This window comes from Pelodiscus sinensis, chromosome 1 (assembly GCF_049634645.1).
Source record: "Pelodiscus sinensis isolate JC-2024 chromosome 1, ASM4963464v1, whole genome shotgun sequence".
Taxonomy (NCBI): Eukaryota; Metazoa; Chordata; order Testudines; family Trionychidae; genus Pelodiscus; species Pelodiscus sinensis.
The window spans coordinates 78628251-78634339 of record NC_134711.1 but is presented as its reverse complement, the minus strand read 5'-3'; positions in this window follow the sequence as shown (position 1 = coordinate 78634339).

Genomic DNA, 6089 nt, shown 5'->3' with positions numbered 1-6089 from the left:
GGAGGAATGGGGTACGAGCCCCCGATGGGGAGGACTGGGCTGGCTCTGCGGGCTTCTGGGGTTGGAAGCTCTCCTGCAGCCCCCCGATTGCCCCCTCTCCCCAGATGGCAGCCTGCGGCAAGTGCAGCCAGGCTGATGGCCGAGTGGTGTGATGTGCCCAGTGTGGGTAGTCCAGGCAATCCAAGCCAGGACTGCTTTGCAAGCGGGGCACCCCTTAGAACTGTCTGTCCGGGGTGGGGGTCGGGACCCTTTAAGCGCAGCCCTCGGCTAGCCTCAGACAGCATCTCCACGCTCTAAGTCCTCCTCTGATGCCCTGCCGGCACTGCTTCCGGCCATCCTTAACCCCGCTTCAGGGTCCACTTAATGTGGACTTGCTAGTTCTAATTAGCAAAACGCTAATTCGAACTGGTTTTTAGTTCTAGACACGTTAGTTCGAATTAGCTTAGTTCGAATTAACTAATTCGAACTAAGTTAGTTCGAATTAACGTTGTAGTGTAGACGTACCCTCAGTGTGCAGCTTGTCCCTCCTTGTGAAGAGGAGAGAGCAATCTGGATCTGTGTTCTCAGGTATACCAGTGCAGGTATGGAGTTACTCCTGTAAAGCGTATGATGCAAATCTTGAAGTCCTCAAATTGTACACTATTCTTCCTGAAGACAAACTCCTATTGAAGACTATGAAGTTTGCTTAAGTACAGTGCAAAAAGAATGCAGGATTTGATCCAAGGAGAGCAGAAAATTGGCCTCTACATTTTAATCTGACCTTTTAAAAATCTATTTATAGTTTGGTTTTTTTATAAGGAGAGTGAGCGTAACATGTTTTACTGAGTAATAATTTTAGTTGTGTTTTTCATATTTAGTCTAGTGCTGTTTTTATCCTATTTCCTTTCAGACACTGGACGAGACACTCAGCTGACATACACTAGCATAGCTCCACTAAGGTAACTGTAGCTAAGGCAATCTAGACCCAGTGAGGCTATGATCCCATATCTTCTTTGTTGCAACTGGTAATATCAGAAAACAGCTTAGAAACTCACTTCTCCCATTATGGCCACAATCTGTGAGTGCTCTTGTACCTATAATTATTTGTGGGTTCAAATAATGTCTCCTGGACAACAAAGCATTTTCTTGTACTCACACCTCTTTCTCCCCCAGTCCCAGCCAGCAACTGATTTTCCCAGCTCTTTCAGCCCCTCCAGACATCCAGGAGCACCTCTTGCCCTCTCAGTCCCTGCCAGCAAATAGAACTCACACTGGCTGTGCAACTACTTTTATACATGGCCCTGATTGGCTCTGATTGGCTATTCCATATAATATTAGCCCTTTCCTAATTGGCTTTATCCCATGTATCCACTCTAGGCAGCTTGGAAGACCCTCTCCACTGCCCTTATCTGGGGTAGTGTGTGGCAGAGCCATGAGGACTGCAACACAGAGCCTCAGAGCCTAGTCCACTCCATCACAGTCCCCATTCTTTTTTGTGGTAGGACCTTCTTCTTACTCTGTGCTTATGACATACTTAACAGAATGGGCTCTGATCTCAAATGAGGCCTCCGGGTGCTGTTGCAATATACATGGATGATTAAGATCCTCCTGTTCAGCTACTAGGCCAAATGGACAGTAAATTATCTTGGGGGAAGTTGTGGATTTTCATACGGGACCAATGGTGAGAAGAAGAGCTGGATTCTATGAAATGGTTTGTGGTTGTGTACAAGATTCTGCTACTGAAGAATAAACAAAAGATATGTATTAAAGCTAACATTCAAAAGCAACTTCCTTTCCACTCACTGTTGTCTGCATAATCACCCATCTGCTACTTGTTTCATTTTATCTGTTTACTTTCTATTTTAAGACCTTCAGGGAAGGGCTCTGTACTATTTCTGTAAACCATGCTGCATACCAATAGTAATATAGAAATAAATAAGTTTTGTCAGCTTGTATGATGAAAACTACAGTTACTGCCTCACAATCCCACAAATCTACATCTAGCCACAGATCTTAGTTTTAATATGAAAATGCTTTTGATTTTTTCCTTTTGCTTTGCTTTGGAATACGTTTATACTTATATATGCTGTACACATATTTATAAAGTCCTTTATTAAGAGCTAATTTTAAATTAACTAATAAAGTATACCTCTTGAGCCTGCTGCACAAGTATGTTAGTAAGATGACATAACAACAGCCTATATAACACAAACATCCATGTGATATTTGTATTAATACAGGAATAAAAAATCAGAATGACAAACATCCCTTACATTTCCTATGGCTTTCAGGTAAGAGTATTCGATTTGCTGCATCTTAGGAGTGTGATAATGGAATACTCCATACAGATATCAGTTCTGTTCAATGTTAATGTAACAAATTCAGTATGTTCTGTACCTGTGGTCAAAGAACTTGGAGCATCTTAGAAAAGAGTAAATGAGAACATGATTTATGGCAAATTTAGAAATGTGCATATATAAATTAGAATCTCAGCATAGACACATATAGCATCTGACATCATTAAACAGCAAAAGACAATTTAGGCATACAAAATAAAGAGGAAAAAACGGAATCTTGAGCTTTACCATTAAATTGCCTCTCATATGTGAAGGCCCTTCTTCCTCAGACTTTCACACTATACATAGGGATGGTCAGAAGTTTCAACCCTCCCACCACCATTCATTTTTGGTTTTTGGACATTAAAATGAAAATGAAATCATTGTTCTGGGGTGGGCCTGCGGCTGAGGAGTTCAGTAAGCAGGCTGCCCAGGGGAGAGAGGACTACCCCAGCACTATCTCATCATCGCAGCTTAGAGCCAGGTAAGAACCATTTCTTCATGATAGCTGCACCTCTTGCAGGCACAGACAGGGAGGGATGTGTATCCTACATCTGCGGCAGGTCGAGGTTTATCTGCCCTCTGCAGCCAGAGTGAGGAATGCAGCAAACTGTGCACTTTCCCCTTGCTTCCTGATGAAAGAACAGCAATGTGCCCATATGAATCTGGGGGAACAAGTTTCAGCATCCCTGCCCTCCCTCAAGAAGATCTAGGGGGTGGAACGCTCAGAGTGGGCACAATCCTGGCCAGAGGAAGATTCTTTCACCTTTCCAGTGATTCTGTCTCTTTTCTGTATAGTTTTCTGAAAAGCAATCCCATTCCAGGCACATCCCATTTTCCTGGCAAACCCAAAGTCTTACATTGCTTTAAGTTAGGATAAAAGGAAGGTGTATACCAAATTTGGTGGGCCTACCTCTGACTATTTAGAAAGAGTTCTTGAACAAACAGACAAACTCTCTCAACTAGATGGTAGATGCCTGCTTCAGAGTCAGTATGTACAGACTCAAGCAATGAGGCATCCTACTTTTTCTCCCTTCCACTGGAAGAAGTAAATGTTTACCAACTTCTAAACGCTGTCAGATATGACGCATCACAAAGCTGTGTTTCATTTTTCAGAACCTCGGAAACAAAAATCCAGACAAATAAAAAATGTCTTGGGGTCTGTTACTAGGGTGTAGCACCGGTATTACCATTTTTATAAGCCTCCAAAGCCACTATTTCCTTTTTAGGAGAAGGAAAGGAAAAAAATTTGACCACCGCAAACCCTATAATTCTCATAGTATGCACCCCAATATTTTCCATTGAAATGTAAGTGTAGGGGAAACATTGGACAAACAAAATAACAGGATAAAAGCTTTTAGTTGGAAAATAATGAGTGTCTGCAACACCAAGGATCTGGAACTGGGTTGTTTTTAGTGGAACTGATTTGGTATGAGTCAGCATTAACTAATATATTTAAAATGTTACAGGGCTTCAGAAAAAACACACAGCTAATTATTATTGAAGGCTTGAGCCAATGCTATTTTTTCTTCATTCACCATACACTGGTGGTTAAGAAAATCTTGTGCCTTTTCAGTAACTTACAATATGCACTACAAAGAGCACTTATCTTAAATTGCCTATGCCTGTGGCATAGCCAGCGTGTTTTAACGGAGATTTCAGTTCTCTTTGCAGCAGCAAAAGTAGCAGAACAATCAAAACAAGCAATGTTAATGTTACATTGACTTCAATGGAAGTTGCACATATGTAGCAAAGAACAGAAATTGCCCCACAGTATTTAATTCAAGATGAGTGAAAAATGCCTACTGTTTCCATACTTTTAATGTAACAGAAAGGATTGTTACTGAGTGCTGATAATATGCTCCGATTTATACAAGACACAAAGGACAGAATACATTGGAGCAGCATGGAAGGAGGTGTGAAGAAGGGGATGTGAAAAAGAAGCTGGCAAAATGGAAGATTGACAGGTGAAGAAGGCAAAATGTAACACAATGGCATACAAGGATTGAAGGGATGTAGCTCCATTGTCTTCAATACTCAGATTCCACTGGCAGATTCCATGGGATCTCATGCAGCCACCCTCAAACAGAAAGACATGGCAGGGAAGGAGGTTTGAATAGAGTAAATGAAGAGAAAATGTATAGACATTTACAGTGTTGAGGAAAAAGTAGACTAGACAAAAAGTCTTTTACCCATTGGTCTCATGAAATAAAAATGAGTGAAAGGAATATATACTGCAAACCCCTATGAAATGGATGGAAGTAAAAGCAGATGCTGGACCAACTTCTTTTCCTCAAGTAGATGGTCTACATTACAAATGCTACAGCAGCAGAGCCGTGGAACTTCTGCTGCACTGCTGAAGTTTAGACTCGTGCTTCAGTAATGAAAAGATATTTTTTGTCACTGTAGTAAATCTACCATCTAGAGCAGCAGTAACTAGGTTGATGGAAGAATTCTTCATTGATCCGACAGTGGTTATACTGGTGCTTCAGTCATCTTAGCTACACAGTTTGCCCCAGGAGCAAAAGCAGGTACTGAGCTGTGACTCAGGGCATGTCTATACTAGGGAATTATTTCAAAATAACTTATTCCAAAATAATATCTCCTGAAATAACTATTTTGTAATAGCGTGTCCACACTTCAGGGAAACCTCAAAATTAATCTGAGGCAGTCTGCCTTAATGTGGATGTGCTACTTTGACTTGGGGTACATCTACACTTGCTCCCTATCTCAAGATAAGGATGCAAATGTAGGCGACCAAAATTACTAATAAAGCGGGGATTTAAATATCCCATGCTTCATTAGCATAATCTCGCCCATGCGCTATTCTGCTCGCCAGCTGATTCAAATCAGGAAGTGCGCTCTGGGCTGTGTTAATTTGAATCAAACCCCTTAGTTCAAACTAACGTTACTCTTCAAAAAATGAGTTTGATTACTTTAATGACTCTGGGAGTAGTTATTTCAAAATAGCAGCAGTGGAGCATCCATACTACTGCTATTTCAAAATAACTATTTCTAAATAAGTGTTATTCTTCTTGGAAAACAGGAGTTATTATTTCAAGATAACCAGCCCATTATTTCTAAATAATGGGCTTGGTAGTGTGAACGCTCTGCTTGTTATTTTGAGACAAGGGAAGTTATTTCCAAATAACTCCCTAGTGTAGATCTCAGAGACTATACATTAGTTCTACGTTCCCACTAAAGATTACTTCCCCTAACACTGAGGCTCACAAATGAAGGGGCCTGCAAGTCTGGGACAGAGTCAGGACCCTGTCCGCTTCCTGTGCAAAAGTGAGAGTACAGGTTGAACCTCTCTAGTCTGGTACCCTCAGGACTTGATTGGCGACAAAACAGAGAATTGGCTGGGCCATGTGAAGTCAATATTGTCTAGCAGCATTACCAACACTTCTACTGCTTACTAGGCTCTTAGAAGACATTTAGGAGTAAATTAGAGCTAAATAACAGCACAAGACACTGAGCGCCAAGGATGGTGGCTGTAAACAAACTTTATGGGCCCACAGGAAACTTGCCCACTCCATGATAAGTAGACATTTGTTAACTAAAACCATGCCAGACTAGACAGTGCCAGACTAGAGAGTCTCAACCTGTAGTGGCTCCAAAAGGGTTAAAATTAACCCCACCCCTGCCTCACACTTGGTACGTTTAAACTACGTGTGTGTGTTTTTCGAAAGAGGATATGCAAATTCCCATGGAATTTGCATATCTTCTTCTGATCGCTTTTTCAAAAGTGGGTCTTTCAAAAGTGAAAGTAGT